The 22,048-nt window shown below is 32.2% G+C and overlaps 1 long non-coding RNA gene across 1 annotated transcript in view; it reads left to right on the forward strand.

Annotated features, from left to right (window-relative positions):
• Positions 1 to 20,522, forward strand: part of LOC134706247 (uncharacterized) — a 33,921-nt gene extending 13,399 nt beyond the window's left edge. Inside the window, exons 3-4 of the long non-coding RNA XR_010105602.1 lie at positions 12,365 to 12,458; positions 20,431 to 20,522. This is a non-coding gene — a long non-coding RNA (uncharacterized LOC134706247). The remainder of the gene's footprint in view (positions 1 to 12,364; positions 12,459 to 20,430) is intronic.
• The last annotated feature ends 1,526 nt before the right edge of the window (positions 20,523 to 22,048 follow it).

Below are 22,048 nucleotides of genomic sequence, written 5' to 3' on the forward strand. Positions count from 1 at the left end.
TAATAAATCTTAAAATATTGTGATTATAAAAAAATGATAATAGAAACGACTCAATGGATATCAAAGAGGGACGAAAGATACCAAAAGGACAGTCAAACTCATAAATTTAAAACAAACTGACAACGCCATGGCTAAAAATAAAAAAGACAAACAGACAAACAATAGTACACATGACACAACATAGAAAACTAAAGAATAAACAACATGAACCCCACCCAAAAACTAGGGGTGATCTCAGTTGCTCCGGAAGGGTAAAACGTTCAAACGTTCTTACTTTGAATAATCAAACACACCCTAACGATTTCGGTCCAAAAGGAAAACACCTACCGTTACTAGTTTTTTAAATCACTTTCTATTTATCTGTATAAGTTGTAAATAGTAACGTGCAATATTGTGAACACAGGTAGTTTGGGCATGGACCCCCCTTGTTTGGACCTCACTAAAAATATGGTTTGGTGTCTTTTTTTTATGTGTTTACAATTTTCTACAATGTATAAACATATATCAAGTCTCAACAATCCATTGTTTTTTACTATCCATACGAGCCCCAAGTGCAAATGAAGTAGGTAATTACCTTCGATGAATGACCTACTTTCACTTTGGAGGATCAGGTCAGGAAATCGATAAAAGTTTCATATAACAACTCTCTTACTTTTCATAGAAATTACATCCTTAGAATACGGAGATATTTTTCTCGACGTTTGAATAGGTCACATTGGTGATTTGCGGCGGTTTTATGTCTTGTTTTACTGATTTTGTTCTACAATTGTCGTCCGTTTGAACCTCACTTCACGGAAGCGAAAAACAGCGCTATCTGCGAGGTCATTCACTATGTTGAAATAACTCCGTTTGACTAAACTGCTTCCCTTTTTTTGTTTACCAGCTTAACAGGTGGGTTCCGATTGCAATGTAGCTATAAGAAAAGGTAAGGTAAATTCGAATAGAGTATTTTTGGTGGACTTTTATAAATTCAAGAAAACAGTTAACAGGGAAGCAGTTTAGTAGGTTTTACATTATCAAAATACAATTATTGCAATTGAAACTTGAAAAAAGAGAAAGTAGGAATTTGACGAACATGCAAATCTAATTCATTCCACAATGTAATAGAAGTTGGAAAAAAGACTTTTGAGAAACTGATAGACGGTTCAATGGTATATTGGTGTTATGTCTATTTCGCTGGTTATAATTTTTAGTATCTGATACATACGGAGGAACCAAAACTTGTAAATAATCCGGTGTTTGGTTATCTACAATTTTATTAAACATTGTCATTTTTTGACTTCCCTTCGTACACTTTATTTTTCCAATCCCGTCTCTCTATAAATAGAGTTGATACAAGCATAACATGGTTAACCTGTTACTATGCGTGCATATTCCAAACTGAATATTTTCTAACCGTTTTGAATAAATTTGCCCACAGTTGTCCTAAACTTCAGATGAATATACCAAAATAGGACGAAAAAAAATCATATATTATTTAAATCTTTTCGTATATGCGACTTTTTGTATTTCTTTTGTTCTTATTACGTGACTCTGTAATTTAATCGATCCCGTCGGTATTAAATTGGTCTATTATATGTCATTATGATATATTTCTATTATGAATTACTATATACGTTGAACCACAAACGTCAAAATCATTCAATCGCGTAGTGGTATTAACTATTTTTGGATTCTCATAAATTCTACCTATAACTTTTGGACTAGTTTGAATATCGGTCTATTTCTGTAATTTATTCTTACATACTTTTGATTTTTTAACCCTTATGCTTACATTGCCTATGTAAATTTCAAAACTGTTTGTATGTACATTAAACGACAAATTTATGTGACGTATAAAATTTTCTGACGTCAGACACTCATATCAATTAATGTGTTCGTAGATAGAAGATGTTTTTGTGTTCGGTTAAATTGTCCCCTTTTAAAATTGTTATACGATGATGACTGATGTACCCATATTTTGACTATTTTATTAATTGTGGCTTTATTTAACGCATCATGTAAATATAACGGAATTTGATGAGACTGTTATTAAAGTGAGAGGGTTAGCGCTATAGAACCAGGTTCAATCCACCATTTTCTACATTTGAAAATGCCTGTACCAAGTCAGGAATATGAAAGTTCTTGTCCATTCGTTTTTGATGCGTTTTGTTATTTGATTTTGCCATGTGATTATGGACTTTCCTATTTGATTTTCATCTGAGTTCAGTATTTTTGTGATTTTACTTTTTTCAAGATATTCCCTTTTTAGTCTACATTTTAGTTTCCTCGGTACATTTACTTGTTTTGACGTCTTCTCTATCAGTTTATTAACATATTTATTCCATTTATAGTTACTACTAAAAATATTACCTAATTGTTTAAGTGTATCCACAGGAGCTATTGAGACTCTACCAAAATCAAAAGTGGAGAGCTGGTTTTCATGTTATTTACTTTGTTTCGCTGCTGTTTAAACTTAAGTTCAGCTACAGATGATTTCAAACGTAGAAATAATTTACGACGCAAGTTATAATTATACCAAATTTTGTCATCACATCTTACTACAACTTCTCGTGTAGGTATACACTCTGGTGCTATGTCAAGGAGTGAATTCGTGAAATTAATGCAAGCAACATTCATGTTATCTGCGTCAGAAATCAAATGCTACCTATTGGTCCTTAACACCTTTTGATTCATTAGATCAAAATCCCCATTTTAATAATCACAAATCTTCCGCTTATAAGTACGACTACTAGTAAATCCGCAATTAATTGTGACATATGTTCCCTCGTGATCACTGATCCCTCTATCAAAAAAATGTGAAAAAAACTCATATTTAATGCTTCCTCAACACATATAATTATATGCAATGTAATGTAAACTAGTGTGTTTTTCTGTATACCTTTGTTCAACTTAGGTGATACTAGAATAAAATGATATATGTGCAGGCGATTTGGTGTCACGATATCACAGTAGCATGGGTTCGAATCCCGGCGAGGGAAGAACCAAAAATTTGCGAAAGCAAATTAACAGATCTAACATTGTTTACCGAAGTACTGGCTACTGGGCTGGTGATACCCTCGGGGACTAATAGTCCACCAGCAGAGGCATCGACCCAGTGGTAGTAATTAAATTAACGGTACCAATTTTGTTGCACCAGATGCGCATTTCTACAATACATGTCTCTTCAGTGATGCTCGTGGCCAAAATATTTTAAAATCCAAAGCTTATATAAAAAATGAAGAGCTAATAATCCAAAATGTCCAAAAAGTATAGCCAAATCCGTGAAAGGAATCAGAGCTTTGCATGAGGGAGATACATTCCTTAATTTATAATAATTTATAATATTTTCTAACAGCAAATTTTAATAACACAAAAAATCCGTATTTTCATGCCAGTACCGAAGTACTGGCTACTGGGCTAATGATACCCTCGGGGACTAATAGTCCACCAACAGAGGCATCGACCCAGTGGTAGTAATCAAATTAACGGTACCAATTTTGTTGCACCAGATGCGCGTTAATGAGGCCGTTAATGAAAACAATATCACTTATATTTAACGATATATCTGACATGAAATTTTTGTTCAGATCGCCCAAACAAATTATACTATTATTTTCATCTAAGCCTCTTTTCAACATCATATCAAAATATTGCCAGCAGACTATCGCTCTGATTTATAATTAGTATTAATCAGTATTGATAGAAGTTTCGTCTTAAATTCGAACCACATACTTTCAACTTCAGCATGTTCTAAATCAATACAACGAATAATATTAATTACATTTTTATAATACATAATTAAGCCACCTCCGTTGGCATTACGGCTTTGGAACTTGTGTCTCAAAACCAAATAATGATATATCCAAATCAGTAACGTTGACATCTAAATGTGATTCGGTAAAAAATACTTTTACATCAAAATCTTCATTGTTGCCAGTACTATAATTTAGTTTGTTTCTTAGGCTTCTAACATTAACGTGGAAAATTGCAAAAAGTTTCGGGCGGGTCTGGTGTGCCTCCTGGACCAGGATTACTTTCTGTATCGCCACATATTAACAATAAGCTATATAACAACATATAAAATGATACAAAATCAGAGTATGATTTGTATTTACTTAGTATCCACAACTTACATTTCTTCAAATTTACACATATTTCAAAAAGTACATCATTAAAACTAACAGTACGTTTAATTACTGTTTTTACACAACCAGAGCTAAGTTTGCAATACAAGACTCCTATTGATATTCTTTGTGCAACAATATCACTACTCATTGATGAATACAAAGTATTCTTATATTACAGAAAGGATCGTTTTAAGACATCTAAAGAATACAAACAATAGCACTTCGAATGATCAAAATTGTGTTTTCAAACGGCACTACATGCTGTAACAATAATGTACAAATTGAACACATTGAAAAAAAGGGGGTCGTGGTTGCGAACTTGAACGAGAGAAGTTTGTATAATCTGACAAATATCTTTTCTATTGAATAAATTAACAAAAATATATATGCATTACATCCCAGCTCCTTTGTTCTAATAGGGGTGATCTGAGCCGGATCAACCCTACCAGATCACCCAAATTTTAGTTTCTTTGTTATGCATGCTTTCCTTGGTTCATTTTGGCGGGAATTTCAAATCCACTATAAAACTTATTATTAATTATACGGTAAAGACTACCTATCAAATTTCACGTAGAAAAACCAACTGTACATGCTTTGATTTGAACTCAAGAACTTTAGCATATCAAGCCACGACACATACCACTACACCAGGACGACTGGATTCGACTGGATTCGAACTAAAAGTAATTTAACATAAGGAAGCAAGATATACTTATAAGGGGGACGAGTTGACAGACCTTTATTCAGTGGGGTTTAAACTTTTTTCGTTAACAAGTGAGTTCTCAGACTGATTGTTCAGTTTGATTTTACACTTTTCAAAAGTGGGGCGAGTCGGTAAACAAGAGTTAGGATAATTTTTTTTTAAAAAGTGGCGATATTGTGTGGGCCGATTGGCAAGCTGGGCGAGTTGACATTGTTTTATATCTACTCATCGTGTTCTGGGTTCAGAAAGGGTATACATTATATAATATAATATTAAGTATATTATAATGGTTTGATGGCGTTCTAAACTAGATTCCATTAATTGTAAATGGGTTTTCGTCTAATTTAAAACAGCTGGGATGTTAAAGAGTTATCACACTCGGACTTGGTGTGTCAGTGAGAGATAACCCTCTCGCTTCCTGACACTGGGGTGATATGACACTGACAAAACGCGCCCTTGTAGGATAACTATTAATTATTGGTGATCAGGTGTAAAAAACAAAAACAAAAATTATTGTTTTTTTCAATTACTACTAGAACACACCCGTGATATCGCGGGTCCGTGACTGAATTTCAAATCTTTCCGATTGAACCCGTCGAACTGGAACTTATCAATCATTGGTATTATTAATTATTTGGAAAACAAAAGGTCCTGGAATTGTCCTATATAAGTTATAAATAAAGTTGAATTCTTTGATTCGCTGTTTTACGCTAATAAATTGAAAACTGTACCTATACGCCTTATTTTTAGTCCAGATTTTTAGTATTCGTATTGTTATCTTAAAAAGTCTTGCTGATTAAAATACTACAATAGGTAACAATTTGACAATTTAGTAGTTTTAACCCTGTGATTATGACCCGTGTATATAGCATATTAATCCTGAATACACCGTTTGTTGGTGCGCCTGTCAGATGCGGAACGTACAGATAAGATAATAGGTAACAGGTGAATATACTATTGGTATTGGTATCGGACTCGACCCGGAACTTCTTAATTATTGGCAATATTAATTACGTGGAAAACAAAAGGGCTTTGAGTGGTGTAATTTTTAATCTACACCTTTGTACTATATAAGTTATATATAAAGTTGAATTCTTTGATTCGTCGTTTTTACGTGATGACGGCTGACAAATTTGACCTCGTAATTTTAGTATTATAGATATCGATAAAATGAATAAGAGGCGGAGTCTACTTAGGTTTGATATTGAGGCCATATGTTATCTACTACTATCAATCACGCTAAAGTAAGCATGACACTTGAGTGTGAATTGAATAACACAAATAATTTGTATAAAAGTTTTGAAGAAACTGTGAACTCTACTCATACATTTATCACAGTACTTACACACTTACCAGTGCATGTAAACAGAACTACGTGCTATGTCATATAAAAACAATAACAAAACACAGGTTAATACAAAAGCGCAAACAATAATAATAATAGACACATGTGTATGAATTTTCTACATACAACCCGATATTATACAGAACTTGGTAAGGGAATATCTAATCCTCATACTTCCTCCCAAGTGTATATATGTCTTGTCTGGATTTTATCTTTTTCGGGCTGGATACATCAGTTTTCTTAAGAAGTATTGTGCCGTCATGTGTTCAGAATGAAAGTATCTTTTCTTTTGTACGCAGAGTATTTAGTCTGTTTATCAGATCATATCTGTGTTTCGTTAGGTTCTCAGCTATAACACTCTTGTCGGGGTTGTTTTCAAGTTACTTGTTATTGCTGTAGACCATGTTACGCTGACGATGAGAAAGGAATCTTACGATGATGGAGGTCTTTCCGTCTTTCATTTCACCAATTGGATGGGATCGATCTCTGTCAAAAACATTCAATTTGACTTTGAGCTTTTTGTCACAAATGCGTAAGACAAGATCATCTGTATCATTGGTGTTATGACTGCACCGTTATCATCGGTTGGTACAGGAACATTATGAAACATTAAACTTGATCTCCTGGAATATTGCACTTTTTCCTCTATTGTAGATTCTACCTTGACTAGCTCGGATTTTAGGGATTTCATTTCGTCGCTTTGCTTTTTCCAGTTCTGCCTCTTGCAGTTTCAAATCATCTTTGTTTTGGGTAATCGTGTGAATATATGGTTGAATTCTGTCATGAACAATTTCTATTATTTTGGGCTTCACTTGATCCATGACTTTTTTCTGCGATAATAGGTTTTATTGTATTGATGAATGCTTAGTTGTTTAATGTAGCACAAACCACTTCTGAGAGTTTAGATACTGTTTCATTTTCCATGGATTTTGCAAGAATGTGTTCAGCAAGTTAAATATGATTATCATCATGACTTGGGGATGTTTCCAATTCTGTTAGCTTAGTTTGTTTTTCGACCTGTTGCGAAGAAGGAGAAGATAAGTCAGGACTACTAGCTGGTTGATCACGTTTAGCATTAGACTTAGGTTTTGTGTTGATTAATTTATCTGACTTTGATTGTTTATCTTTGTTTACTAGGTCGGCCATGTTGTTCATTACTAAATGAACTCACTTTGATTGATGTTCAATTTCCTCAAATGGTCCGAGAACACAATTAATTCGTAGTGCATTTCTTTTAGAACATAAATGAAAATTAAAAAATTCCCACCTGCGCTTTCTCAATGAAATTTTTACAGTGTGTTGTACTACTTTTGGGACAAATTATATCAAAATTATAGAAAACTTCATCGCCTCTTACTCAAAATATGGAAAATTTTGTGTTTAGGGTGTCTTGAAATCTTTTGACAGCTTCCGAAGTGCTAATTTTTAACCTTTTTCAGCTGGACCAAATCACTACTTTTCTGTAAAATTCTGGACCCAAATTTTTTAACAGTGTAATTTCACCCCCCTACTTACAATTTGAGGCATTAAACATGGAGAAATAAATTTGGAAGAGGTATAAAAATTATTGGCAAGTAACCCACTGTTAACACTAGGGACTATATTCGTGAACAACGAAAATCAAGGGACGACAATTGTGGTCTCGGACCTAATAGGATAGAAAGAGTTGACAAATCTTTAAAAAACTTGGTATGACCAAAGCTTAATAAATTATAACACTACTTGCAAAGTTTCGTAACAATAGGATATATATTATAGACAATATGTTAAATTCTATACTCATCTTTGCGTGTTAAATTTTGACGTTAAAATTCAATAATTTCAACTATCAACATTTTGGGCTTTGAAAATTAAAATATTGCAAAAAAATACTTTTTAAATGCCCTAATATATCATTTATTATGTACTAAAAGCAATAGAGTACTCATTTGATTTATCAGACTTAGCATAATTATTCAAAAGTCAAATTTATATCAGCCTGGGCCTAAAAACTGAGGTTTTTCAATGAAAGGGGGCCTTACATGAAGATGTAATATTTTCCAGCAATTTTAAATTTGTGAAGCTTTTTGGTTATAAATAATCCTTACATATGTATTGAATGTACTTTAAATGGAAAGAAAAGTCACAAATAACATATCATATTAGTTTAAAAGGGTCTTAAGCCAAGTAAGGCTGGAAAAAAATAAGGGTCAATTTAGGCCATGCCACATATTTACATTAAAAAATTCATATTGAGGCTATAAGAAATAAAAAAAAAGTGTCTTTTTTATCATTTCTATACTCATGTGATATGATACAACAAATCTGAGCACAAAAAGGCTCTTGCAATTAACTTTTCTTACAGACAGTATGGTCTGATACAAAGATTTCTGCCTTTTTAATGAAAAACTTGAATGTAATTTTAGTCTCAACAGGCTTATATTTAAACCACTTGCTATCCGACAGAAGAAAAGAAAGATATTATGTGAGATGGAACAGGTACAATAGACCTTGTAAAGTGCTTTTGATACAAATTTAGTGAGGTCTTAATTGTGGACTTCAAATTTTATGTACCAAGAACCCCACTTTTGACTTCATCCAAACAGGGCGTTAGACAAGGGTCATTTATACAACACATTTTGTACATATTGTCTGAGATAATCTTCTTTTCTGTAGATTCTGAGTTCAAAAACAAGTAAAAGAACTAGATAAAGGCATAGGAACACAAGTATTGACACATTAAAGCCTGTCAGATAGAAAGTCAGGATGCCATGTATGCATCAGTATTGAAAAAGCCTTAAAATGCCTATTTTGACCATAAAATGCCAAAATTGGTCATTTTTGCAGAAATTCTATAAAATAAAAGTTTAAATCCTTTAGTTTCATGCTATTTGACAAATTGACACCACCAAATCATTTAGGGGAGTTGCCAAAGTACAGATTCTATATTTACAGACTTCACCTCTTAGGTCCGAGAACACAATTAATTCGTAGTGCATTTCTTTTAGAACATAAATGAAAATTAAAAAATTCCCACCTGCGCTTTCTCAATGAAATTTTTACATTGTGTTGTACTACTTTTGGGACAAATTATATCAAAATTATAGAAAACTTCATCGCCTCTAACTCAAAATATGGACAATTTTGTGTTTAGGGTGTCTTGAAATCTTTTGACAGCTTCCGAAGTGCTAATATTTAACCTTTTTCAGCTGGACCAAATCACTACTTTTCTGTAAAATTCTGGACCCAATTTTTTTTACAGTGTAATTTCACCCCCCTACTTACAATTTGAGGCATTAAACATGGAGAAATAAATTTGGAAGAGGTATAAAAATTATTGGCAAGTAACCCACTGTTAACACTAGGGACTATATTCGTGAACAACGAAAATCAAGGGACGACAATTGTGGTCTCGGACCAAATACACAATTCCACAAGTTGTTAATGACAGAGTTCAGCATACAGATATCTCATACAATAAATCTTCAATTCAGTTCATTATAGTTTGATAAGACATACTTCATAATATAGATTTTCTTACGTTTTTCGATGCTCTGAATTTTTTTAAATCTCCATACTCAAGGGCTCATAACTCTTCCCTTATATCTGATCCTAAGGGATACGTTATATCCTATGTATTTGTAGAGAGGATGTCACGCTCTCTGTAAGTTACCAATCATTGCATCATCTATTTGAGGGGCCTGTAGATGGCCTGTTACAAGTCATAATTTTGTCCTTATCCAACATACCCTAATTTTCTAGTGGCAGTGCACATTTCACTGATCTTCATCTCAGACGGCCTTTACATGAACTATTTGTTATATTTATTGATAATTTGTTCTTTTGATAAATATGCATGAACATATTTGCCACTTAACGAAAAGCAACCAACTGTCTTTCAATTGATAGTAGTGTAACTTTAATTTATTTTTAGTGAAGCAAACGATTTGAACCTAGACAGCCAAAGCCTTAACTTTGTAAAAAGACGTCAACGCCTATGAGGAGTTGACGGTTAATATCAAATCAAAATCACATAATAGTTTCCAATATATACTATGAAATATACGGTGAATTTTAAAGGTACACACTTTAGTAAGGCAGTTGTCTAAATAGAAGCTATGGGACTGCTCAAATGCGGGCTTGTGTTCGATCCCCGCCCGGATCATTGAAAGATTGGATGTTTCTCTGCTAATCACCTAAAATTTTGGAGTAAGAGTAAATATAGATAGGTCCAGAATCGCAAGCATGTGTCCAATTAGGGTGACATGTCTTTCTGTGGTCGTATACAAATTTGGATTCTGATTCATCTTCTCGTTTCAAATATGTCTCGGAAAACTACATATGCAACAACACGCATTATATAGTTTATTATATGGTTAATATATAAACAAGAACTTGCATGATTGTCAATGAGACAACTCCCCACAAGAGACCAAAAATGACACAGAAATAAACAACTATAGGTCACCGTACGGCTTTCAACAATAAGCAAAGCCCATACCGCAAAGTCAGCTGTAAAAGGTCTTGAAATGACAATGTAAAAACAATTCAAACGAGATAACTAACGGCCTTATTTATGTACAAAAAATAACGAAAAACAAATATGCAAAACATAAACAACGACAACCACTGAGTTACAGGCTCCTGATTTGGGACAGGCATATACACACATAATGTGACGGGGTTAAACATGTTAGCGAGATCCAAAATCTTCCCTAACCTGGAACAGTGGTATAACAGTACAACATCAGAACGAACTATAAAAATCAGCTGAAAAAGGCTTAATGCATATATTTTACACGTTCTATCCCTTATTATTTATGTCCTGTGTCCGCATCTGGCATCTCAATCTTATAAACATATGTTTGGTCTCTGTTTCATTTCTACATTCATTTAAAACTAATTTGGCGACCCTCTATACATAGTTTATCAGTACAATGGAAAACAATACTAAAATTTTGTTTACTAATACAAATCATGTCGTTAGTTTTCTCCTTTGGATTGTTTTACATTTGTGATTGCGAAGCCTTTCATAACAGACTATTTGGTATGTTTTTTTCATTGTTGAATGCCATACGGTGAACTTTAGTTTTTAATTTCCGTGTCTTTTGGTCCCTTGAGGAGTGTTATCTTTTGCAATCATACTACATCTTCTTATTTTTATATTCAAGGGATGCAAAATCATTTGCCTGGAAATGTCTTTTGTATTTGGACACTGATACTATCCCTTTGAAACAAAACAACATCGAACAGTTATCTATCGAGCACACCTTCTAAAATAAAACGTATAGAGTTGTTTTTTTTCGTCTATAAGTTTAATAATTAATAAAAAAAATTATTGGAAGCAATAGTTTTGTCTTAATTCTTTTTTTTCTTATTAGAAAGAAACAAACACTGACTTCAACATTTTTGAAAGTGTCATAAAAAACATATTTAAAAAAAACAAGTTCATCACAAAAAGAAAAAAAATAAGCCTGACAGACAGAACATCGCATAACAATGAAATTCGTTATTGACAAATAATTGCCATAATCAAAACCATATTTATTTTATATGGACGAATATTCCAGTGATTGATTTTTTTTAAAGTCTTGGAATAACTTGTTTTTAAATTAAGCGACGTATTTAATCAAATTCAATTATGGGCAAAACCCAGTTCCATTCAAGTTATGTTCTAATTTAATTTTATTGGAAATCTCTAATACGACATGACATGGGAAGACATCAAACAATGGTTATGATCTGCAAAGTATTACCAGCAGTTGTAGGTCAAGTAAAACAAAAGTGAACTTATTACAGTACAAAAGCACTACACCATGGTGATGTCTTACATATTTTATATTTCACATGAGAGGTCAATATAAAACTTTAAAATTTTCCCGAACTTGTCATCCTTAATGTTATAGTACCTGATAGCTCAAGCTAGTACCATCGAGATCAAATACCAATTAGAACTCGCTTAAACTGGTTAATTCTCAAACTCTTTACTGATAAACAATTTCAAAGATGTAACTTCTTTTTGATTCATGTGTTAGTGAGTTAGCCATGTGTATGTGCAGTGCGTTGTGAAATTTGTAAATATTTTATTGGTTTTCAATTTTTTCTGTAACAGTATTGTAAACACCATGTACGAGAAAAGTATAAAAATAGTCAAAGAAGATTCGATTTGTGCACAACGTATACAATTATATATTTTGCAACAAATTTGACTGATGATTTACTTTTTAGAATTATTGTATCAATAACAATGGTAGGCTGGCTGAACCTGGCTCTTACTCTAAGATATCATTTTTGAAAAGCAAAGCAGCGGGATTTAAAACAAGTAAGTGCTTTATTTTCTTTATTTGAGTGAAATAATGAACAAAAAAGTAAGTTTTTCTAATATGACGTGCTTATTTCGCTTTTAGAAAAAACCCATGCTCTAAATCCAATAAAATGTGTTTGTGCATGCGTATATTGACTACTGCAGAATAATGAATTTTATCAAATTGGTATATATATAAAGGAAGATATGGTATGATTGCCAATGAGACAACTATCCACAAAAGACCAAATGACACAAAAAATAACAATATAGGTCACCGTACGGCCTTCAACAATGAACAAAGCCCATACCTCATAGTCAGCTATAAAAGGTCTCTATAAGAATGCATTTAATATATTTCATTTACCTAAAACACTTCCAAACTCTTAAACACTTTTGCAGTTCGAAATTGACATATTTGAGATATATACAACAACCATTTATTGGCACTCCTCCCTCTAAAAGATCACATTGCCAGTCGTTTGCTTGTCTAACACAAGAGGCTCTCAAGAGCCTCAATACCTCACCTTATTTTTTTGGAATTTATCTTTTGTTTAGGAGTTAAAGCGTCCAATTTTATCGTAGTGTTTGTTTTTGTTTAATGTTTATTAATATGTGTTTGGAAATGCAGTTTTTGATTGGTTCAGTAGTTTTAGAGGAAAAGATTTTTCAAAGACAGAAAACATAATAAACAACTTATGTGAAATTGTCTTCAATGGGCAATGATTCTTAAAGAGGTCAATTGACAATTTCGATCATACACACTTATTTGTAGATCTTACTCTGATGAACATATTTGCTGTTTACAACTTGTCTTTATCATTAATGCTATTGAGGATATTTATCAAAAACTGCAACATGTCCTCAAAATTACCAATTTAGTGTCAACAACCCAACAATCGGTTTTGAGATTCATCCTAAAACTTTTACCCCTAGTCAGCTTTGCTCTAACTGCTTTGGTTTTTGAGATATAAGTCAAAAACTGCATTTTACCCCTATGTTCTTTTTTAGCCATGGCGGACATTTTTTTTGACAAAACAGAAAATAAAACTTAGACTTTATTTTACACACCCTAAGGATCAATCAGCTTTTTGTTTTGGAATTGTTTACGTTGTTTCTGATATGAAGATTTTTTTAAAATTAGAAAACATGATAATTTTTTTTGATAAAATTGTCCTTAAATGGCAATTACTCTTTAAGGGGTCATTTGAACATTTTGGTCATTAAACGTATTAGGAGATCTTACTTTGTTGAACATATTTGCTAATAACAGTTTACCTTTATCATTAATACTATTCAAGATAATAACCAACACCTTACCTTACACTCATAGAAATTACCTTAATTGTCCTAATCAGAATCGAAATAATTGATGCAAGGTATACTTGATTGTAGTTTTAACATGGGTAGTAAAATATTAGTGTTATTTTAGCCCTCACAATCGCTAGCGCAAAATTAATCACCAATATAATGCCTACCCATGTTACAACTACAATAAAGTTTAGCTTGCATCAATCATTTCTTAATTAAAACTGCTATATATTTCTAGAAAACAGAGAGAAAACAACTTATCGTTATATGATACTCATTTGTCAGTTATAATCCTTTGCTATAGTTCAACTAATTGTGTGGATTTCGTACTGCAGTTCTGTTATAGTGTCTATTGATTACATTTTACAATATCAGTATATTGTAGTTTAAAAAGACATCTGTTATTCACATAAGTAAAATTGTCAGAAAATAAATTTACATAAGGGGCTTTTATGTTTATGTCAGTGCAATGAGTGCATTTCTTTTCATAGAATCAACACTAAATTAGATTAACTCAAGATCAAGTTTTATTGATTCAAATCTTTCTTCTGATGTCAGAACTATTGTTTTGAATTGTAAATATAAACTTATAAATATGGAAACACTATAAGTAATTCTTGAATATGGACATAATAATGGGAACAAGTAAGCCTATGTTTTCTGTCACTGACCAAAAAATAATAATATGCTGACGTAAGTTTCCATTTGTTCGTAAAAACCTCTTTAACTTGTAAGCTGAATTCTAGGCGAATTGATTTCTAATGATGTCTGCCCTGCATGCATGATAATTTTTATCCATTATTTTGATGTGTTTGAGCATTACGTTTTGCGTGGGGACATTTCGTTAAGAATTTCCTCGGAATTTTTTTTATGTTTTACTTTTTATAATTTTCTCTTGTGAATCGGACCTCTCTTCTAACAAATGTACGGCCTCATCGTAATGTACATTTGTGAGTGCGAACCCTGTAAGTGCTTCATGTTCTAGTTGTGGTTTCACGTAGTTATATTTTTGTATATTCGTAAGTGACAGCTTCAAATGAACGGCCAACTCATATGAGTCCTGAATGTTTCTATTCTGACATGTTGCCTGAGAAAGTTGAAAGTTTTGGTAGGCGATGATACTGATTACTGGTTGATGCAAATGTACTTTGATGCGTGCTGAATTTGTGACCGACTAAAATAGACGGGTTTGCAAAAGACTGTGCGTTTTGTGGGTTGGATATATATGTAGGTTGGATAGGTTGTGCAAACGGCATAGTTTCTGGATTTATGTGAAAGTCATAGTATGTGATGATTAAGTCGGACAGGACTGCGGGTTTGGACAATTGTATATGAGCTTCGTATATTTTCGTTTCCATATTCACCAAATATTTATCGAAATCAATAATTTCATTCTCACACCCCAAAAGAGTTTGTTTATTCAAGTGCCCAAACAATAGATATAGGAAGATGTGATGTGCGCGCAAATGAGACAACTGTTGATCCAAATAACAATTTATAAAAGTTAACATTATAGGTCAATGTATGGCCTTCAACACGGAGCCTTGGCTTACAACGAACAACAACTTTGTTTTTCACAAGTGTTCCGAGCGTTGCAATGTCTTTTCTTCAACGAAAGTTATATTCTGACAGTTAAGTGCTAGTAGTCCTTTGATATTTATGTATTATTGTCATTTTGTTTATTTTCTTTTGTTACATCTTCTGACATCCGAATCGGACTTCTCATGAACTGAATTTTAATGTGCGTATTGTTTTGCGTTCACTTTTCACATTGGCTAGAGGTTAAGATCTCATAAACATGTGTAACCCCTCCGCAAAAACGTCGACAGCAGTGGCATCGACCCAGTTGTGTTAATAGTTATCAAAGGTACGAGGATCATAATTTAATGCGTCAGACGCGCGTTACTTCAAGTTACTTTCATAGATATTTTAATAAGAAATTTCCTCAGCCTTACCATAGACACGTTGAGATTTCTATATTGATGATTTGTTTCTTACACCATGTCTTGCGCTTGATTTTTGTGTGTGTATAATCCTACATATGAGTATATACCCTAATTTAATCAAATTTGTACAGTACATGCATATAAAAGAGAACGTTAAGATAAATACACATGTCACTTCCTTTATTAAGGTATACACAATGTTTCGCTGGAATCGGTCCCTTTTACAATTAGGCAAATATATGACTGTCTCTTGATTATAACAAACTTTAGACTTAAGGTGGCTCGTGGGTACAAAAATTTCAGGAAAAAAACTAAACCTTTATTTTTTCATTATATATTTTATTTATTACACTATTAATTATTACTTTATGATATGGTACATAACTCAACCCAAAAATTCGATTCGGTATGACCCCAGACGACTTTTAAAATGTTTATATCATTGAAAAAGCTCCAAATTATCCCCCTTTGGTGCAAAAATGTCATTTTTTGGCATTAAATTTGAAATATCTTTTTTTACTCATCGGTGACCTTTATTTTTTATTATTGTTTTCAAATAAGCTGTACATAAACTACAGATGTAAGTAATTGTAAAAAAAGAAGTTTATTTATAAAAAGATATAGCAAAATCCTATATTAGAAAAAAAAGAATTTATACCCAGGAACCCCCTTAATATATGACAGAATAAACAATCTCAGACTAAATACATGAAATAAAAGACTGCAGCAGACAATTCAGACTAATATTGTTCTGTGCCGGAAACTTTGGACTAAATATATGATTGGAGAAATAAATTGACACCCAGTAGTCCTTTATATTATAATCTCAATTTTAAAATTTGGGAAAATAATTATATTGTCTAATGGTTTTAAATTCAAGAAGCAAATAGATGATTTTTTTTTATTTCTACCTGGCTCTTCAGTAATGACGATAAAAAGTTTTATAGTTGTTATTTGAAAAAAAAAATTGAATGGTCTTTTTTCGTGATTTGATGATAAAGTGGGCATGTTAAATTTTCGCTGTTTGTAATTTTCGCTGAATGGAAAAATACATGCGAAAACATTCCCCGTATTGTATTTTTAAAGATATAACAAACCTAAATTTTAATGACTGGCAGATGGTCGATTACATATTTAAATACATATATTACAAACGAGATCTATCAATAAGCGTTTAAAAGAATTCCATTATGGCATGGTAAAAACATGAAGTTTTTAAACAAATTGGGGCTGGGTTTTTTTAAACATTTTTGTGTAAATAATTTGACTTTTAATGTAACTTTTCAGGTTATGACAACAATCAATAGATGTCGGTTATTAACTTTTTTGATCATATTGCTGACTTGATATATACTAACGTTAAACCAAAAGTCACCCCTGAAGAGTTAGAGAGAAAATCTCGCCATTTTAATAGCAGAAACAGATTCTTGCCAATCGTTTTAATCATACTTTATTTTTCTCATGAAAATCTTCATATATGACAACTCAATTTATAGAATAAAATATCAGCCAACTGTAAATCATTATTCTTCAAATTTAGGTACGTCTTTTCGGACCGTCACCAATTACATGAAAAGAAATAATTCTCGACAATAAATACCTTATGACCGTCTACTGGCTGGTATGAGAGAATACCATACTCAAATTAATCTCGCCAATCAGTTCACAAAACAATATTTCTCCTTGAAAATTTCTGCACATTTTTTGTTTTTGAAAACGGGGGAGAGGTTATATTGGAGATCAAAATTGGGACAAACTGTTAGCCGGTTGGAGGTTGGGTAGTATTTGGGGACTTGAAGCTGGAGTTGTATGAAGTAGAATCAAGAATATTTGGAGAACACCCTGTCGGACGTTTTGTCTGCAACACATATTGTACATTTTTATATGTGGGACGAAAAATCGATTGTTGACAATTTCTTCTTGGTCATTAAGTTAAGCAGGCTTGTATAATTATCTTTCTGCCCCCCCCTCCTTCAGTCAGAATGAAATAGTCTGATAATTGTATTTTAGGAGTAATTAAAACCGTTTATTAACTAGTCCCGGTGTCATCAAACACTTACGATCAAACTTATTCGTAAGGTTTTTTTATGAAACGGAATTGGGGTTTCCGTTCTCTAACGCAGCGCCACTGCCGTCACCAGAAAAGAAAAATAAACCGAGTTTCTGTATATATGCCGCACAAAAACTACATTAATCTTTTTTTGTTTTCCTACGGTCTGTATTCCATTTGAACAATCCTGACACGACTTAGTGTGTTATACGACAAGGAAAACCCTAAAATATGCATTATCTATAACGTTACAACCCATATATGGGGAACAATACCCAACTAAACAAAGGCAGAATAAGACCATGTATATGTCAAAATAAAATAAATAAGGTCATATAATGTAGTTTTATTCCATATTAGATATATTTTAGTTTAATTTTTTCTAGCCATTTCAGCAATGATGACCTAAAATGAAATGATACACATAAATGGAAATAAAATGTATTAAAGTAGCGACTACCTTTGTTGTTTTGTCTATTAAAGTCAAACTTGACTTAGTAGTTAGTAAAAAGTAAAATATTAAAAACTCCTAATTCCATGGAAAACTCAAAAAGGAAAGTCCTTTCTCATATGACAAAACAGAAAGATCAAACACATCAAAGGAATGTTAAACATCTGTCATATTCCTAACTTGGTACACATATTTCCTTATGTAGAAAATGTGGCAATAAACCCTGTTTTCATAGACAGCTAAACCTCACACTTATATGACAGTCACAAAGAATTTCATTATATTGGCAACAATGTGCGAGCAAAACATACAGACATAAAATGTAAAAATGTCACTAATAGGGGTTCAGCAGTCAAAATTCTGTTGTAATCTTAATCTTTATATAACCAACTAACTATTTCAACAACGAATGACAAAATGATATGTAAACACTTTAGAGACAAACCACGTACGCAAAAATGAAAGACAAGAATTCAAAAAAAAAATCCATGGCACGATAACTCAACGACAGGATGTGTGATTACTGGGCCACACCATGAAAATATTTACAAAAATTGACTAAACAGTTAAGTAAAAATATTCAGAAAGACAAATGAAAAATCACTATAACACGTTATTTACATGATGAACAACGTCTGTACCTCAAATCTATGCTCCATATTGTATTATTTGTGACGCTGGTACATATTATTTATCAACAAGGTCTTGGTATCATCCACTCTATCCTTTTCTTGGTGTCAGAATCTTATAATTTTAATATTTAAAATGTCTCGTTTTGGCTCAGTCTTTAGTTTTCTCTGTTGAGTTGTGTTGTGTGTAATGGGTATGAGTCTTTTTTAGCAATGGTATTGTCAGTTTATTTTCGACTAATGAGTTTGAATGTCCCTTTTATATACATCGTTTCTCTTTTTTTAAAATGGAAAAGAAAATATTAGAATCTTTAAATGATATTATTGAAAACCTTCAGGGAAATATGTATGATCACAACATACCAATAAACTATAAGGTATTCTAAAGATATCGAGATATGGGCGAGAAAAACATCTAAAAGTTAATTTCTTGATATACTAGTACCTGATCGTAGATAAAACGGTAAATGGGGCAATTTTAACAAGCAAATACAGTTTCTTCCACTTTGTACTTGTTTGGCTTTATACATATTTAGATATGAGCGTCACTAATAAGTCTTATGTAGACGAAACGCGATTCTGGCGCACTAAATTATAATCCTGGTACCTTTGATAGCTATCATTACATCATTGTCAAGTCTTAACTCTTTTCTCAACTTTTTCGAGTTTTTCGTTCTTTACTTGGATTGCTTTTGTTTGATTTTATTAGCATAGTTGACTTTCCCTTTTGGAATAAATCTTTGAGCAATGTATTTTTGTCTTTCTTTCTTTATTTTTCTTGTAGATATAAAAAAAACTATTAATAATTTCCAACAACGACAGAAGGTGTTCCTTTTAAAATTGTTATACGATGATGACTGATGTACCCATGTTTTGACTGTTTTATTGATTGTGACTGTTTTTTTAACGCATCATGTAAATGTAGCGGAATTTGACGAGACTGTTATTAAAGTGAGAGGGTTAGCGCTATAGAACCAGGTTTAATCCACCATTTTCTACATTTGAAAATGCCTGTACCAAGTCAGGAATATTACAGTTCTTGTCCATTCGTTTTTTATGCGTTTTGTTTTTTGGTTTTGCCATGTGGTTATGGACTTTCCAAATTGATTTTCCTCTGAGTTCAGTATTTTTGTGATTTTATTTATTACTTTGTTATTTTTGTTGGCTAAATTTTAGCCATATATTAACCAACCGACACTTTTTTACGGTCCTAGGTTTACCATGACTGTTTTTAATTTTTGAATTCTGAGATTATTGTGTATTAAAATGACCTGTATTTAGTGGTTAAAAGTTTCAGTTTTATCGAAATAGTTTTGTGCATTGCTAAATGTTTGAAAGATTGTATTTGTTTATTGCAAGCTAGCTTACAGATTTTAAACAAGAAATTATGTACATTTCTTAAAAGGCAGCATGAAAGCTTACACCACTAGTCCTTATTCTAGTATTTGATACAGTTGTATTTGTGTGCTTGCTTTGTACTGATATTGTCTTTTTACTGTCATTATTGTCATTATATACTAGTATATTATGTTATTTTGCTAATAGCATTGTTTTTGCTGCTGCAAATAAATTCCATTCATCAATTTGTTTTGATTATATATAGCTTTTTGACTTGGAGGCACTGATAGAATTACAGAAGGTTCATTTAAATGGGTCACTAGCAAGTCATACATTCGTTATACTGATTGGGCACCACGCAGCTACATTAAGGACGCAATTTTGTAAATTTGACGAAAAAAGGGGGGTGAAAACGGAATTGTCAGAATCGGCTTAATGTCAAATATTTCATAGTCGTACATGGACAATAACGAAAGGCCGTCTGATTTCTCATTACTGAACATAAAAATATGACCCCGTGACCCTAACACTGTCACGTGACATGCCATTTTCATATGTTAAAACTGTCGTCTGTATTTGGCTCCAGCACAACCTTTTACCCTTCACCATTCTCATCCAAATTTTAACAATAGGTTAAGCAACTACCAGTGTCACTTAAAAGTGCTGGGGGTCAGAACAGTTTGTTAAAAATGTTTATTTAGAATGATTTTACGTCTTTGAAGGTCAAATTCCGTGATTTTGTCATCTTTGCTTACCTCGTATGACTCTCAGAAACAAAATTGGAGAAACCCCCAGCAAGATTCATGATCGTATTTAAATTCTTAAAATAATTTTCCTCAGTTGGTGGCATTTGTTTGAGATTAAAAGGTTGTGCTAGGTCAAAATATTGAAAATTAAACGAAAATTCTATTGTCGGCAATATTTTAAAGCGCAACAAAGATAACGATTTTAAATCGGTACCGGGGAAAGCGAGGGTTGTTTCCGCGCTTAATGAGAGATGATATAATACGTTTTTTTAAATATAAAAGCCGGTGTTTTTAAAATTTATAAGAATATTTACACTTTGTGTGAGTGAATAAAAGTACTCAAGATATATAAGATGTGTCCGTTTTTATTTATGGGACCTTATATTGATTAACTAAAAACGGCAAAGCTTTCAATCTACATGTATCTGCAATGATCATGTTAAATACAATTTTGTCAACATGTGACTTTTCATTTTAAAAGAACCTATAATCTTTAAACTTAACAAGATACATTTAAGTGTATACAATGTACCATGTATACTCTGATATATCTGAAAAAAAATTGCAAGCATAATATTCCAACAGAAATTAAGGAAGAAAAATTACTCTACATTTTGTAATGAACTTAGACAAATGTTAGACAAAAATAGATTTTACTTTTACAAACTTATGAGTTTTCAGTCTGTGATCTTACAAATCTAACAATGCAATAACAAAATCTCCAAATTTCAGTAGTAATATAACCCTTTTTGCAAGCCCATTTATACCAGTAATCAGTGTCAGATATGCAAGAATAAATTTACAGAAATTCTATTTGTTAAATTGTGACCGCAAAATCAACCATTGACATATTTGCAACATAAAAACACTAAACAAAATATAGAGATAAATATATCTTTAACATCTCTTTAATGTTATAGAATGAATTTTGCACCCATTAATTGTATATTTATTATTTTAAAATCTCATGGTAAGATTGTATTGCAAGAATTTACAATTAATTTATGAAATAATATTGTTACAAATTTATGCTATAAGCACGAATTTAACCATCTTTTAAATCATAATATATCTTTGATATATTGGTAAAGGGAATCAAAGCAATATGTTTTTTTAAGTTTGGATATAAAATAACTA

The sequence above is a fragment of the Mytilus trossulus genome, chromosome 1 (genome assembly GCF_036588685.1).
Source record: "Mytilus trossulus isolate FHL-02 chromosome 1, PNRI_Mtr1.1.1.hap1, whole genome shotgun sequence".
In the NCBI taxonomy this organism is placed as follows: domain Eukaryota; kingdom Metazoa; phylum Mollusca; class Bivalvia; order Mytilida; family Mytilidae; genus Mytilus; species Mytilus trossulus.